Source organism: Zalophus californianus, chromosome 3, assembly GCF_009762305.2.
Source record: "Zalophus californianus isolate mZalCal1 chromosome 3, mZalCal1.pri.v2, whole genome shotgun sequence".
Lineage (NCBI taxonomy): Eukaryota > Metazoa > Chordata > Mammalia > Carnivora > Otariidae > Zalophus > Zalophus californianus.
In genome coordinates, this window is record NC_045597.1 from 138,303,594 (window position 1) to 138,304,574 (window position 981).

At 39.0% G+C, this 981-nt stretch overlaps 1 non-coding gene across 1 annotated transcript; it reads left to right on the forward strand.

Annotated features, from left to right (window-relative positions):
• The first annotated feature begins 451 nt into the window (after window positions 1–451).
• Window positions 452–607, forward strand: LOC113921218. Its single transcript, XR_003519610.1, has one exon. It is a non-coding gene; the product is annotated as a U1 spliceosomal RNA (small nuclear RNA).
• The last annotated feature ends 374 nt before the right edge of the window (window positions 608–981 follow it).

The following is a 981-nucleotide window of genomic DNA, read 5'->3' on the forward strand; positions in this document are numbered from 1 at the left end:
AACGTTGTCCCCAGTTGCTTGTGTATCCTTCTAGAGATATTCTGTGCACATGCGAGCTTATATTTCAAATCACTTTAAAAAAGTGGTTGAAGTTTCTGAACAGACAGTTTTACACAGCAGCCTACTCACCTCAGTGACTCCAAATGTGTCCCAGAAAACCAAGAGACCCAGACACTTAGATAATCTTATTCAGCTGGGCATATTGGCTGGGACACTCAAGTTTCTGCTGTCCCCAGCTTATGGAAGCACAGTTAAGAAGGTTATAAATATGACATGTTTAGTCTACTGGGACCCAGGTAGACACTGTGCTCAGAACCCTTGGCCATTTGCTACTTACAGCACCACCGAGGAGTGTCAGCAGAACGTGCTTCAAAGACAGTCTGTCCCAGAAGAAACACAGACATTTTTTTCCAGTGGGGACACCAAATTCTAGTTAAGAAGAGGATGTGTCATACTTACCTGGCAAGAGAGATACCATCATCACGAAGGTGGTCTTCTCAGGGCGAGGCTTATCCATTGCACAAAAGGGATGCTGACCTCTGCCATTTCCCCAACTGTGGGAAACTCAACTGCATAATTTGAGGTGGAGGACTGTGTTCACACTTCAAAAAATATATATAAATAAATAAAGATGATGGTCTATGTGTACAAATCAAGTTAAAAATATGGGAATTTAAAAAAACAACTGTTTGTTTAAAAAAAGTGTATTTTCATTGATCTAGCAAGCGCACTTCTAGAAATTTATCCAAAGACTTAGCTACATGGTTGTTCATGACAACCATTTGGGAACAAACCAAAATAACCCACAACTGAGGCCTGGTTAAATAAATTACATTAACTGAAGAGAGAGTCACCTAACCATTAAGAAAATGAAAAGAATATTAAGTGATATAAAAAGTTGTTTACAATACATAGCTAAGTAGAAAGAGCGATATGTAGAGAAGGATGTATACAGAACCACATTATTTATTGGATATGGGG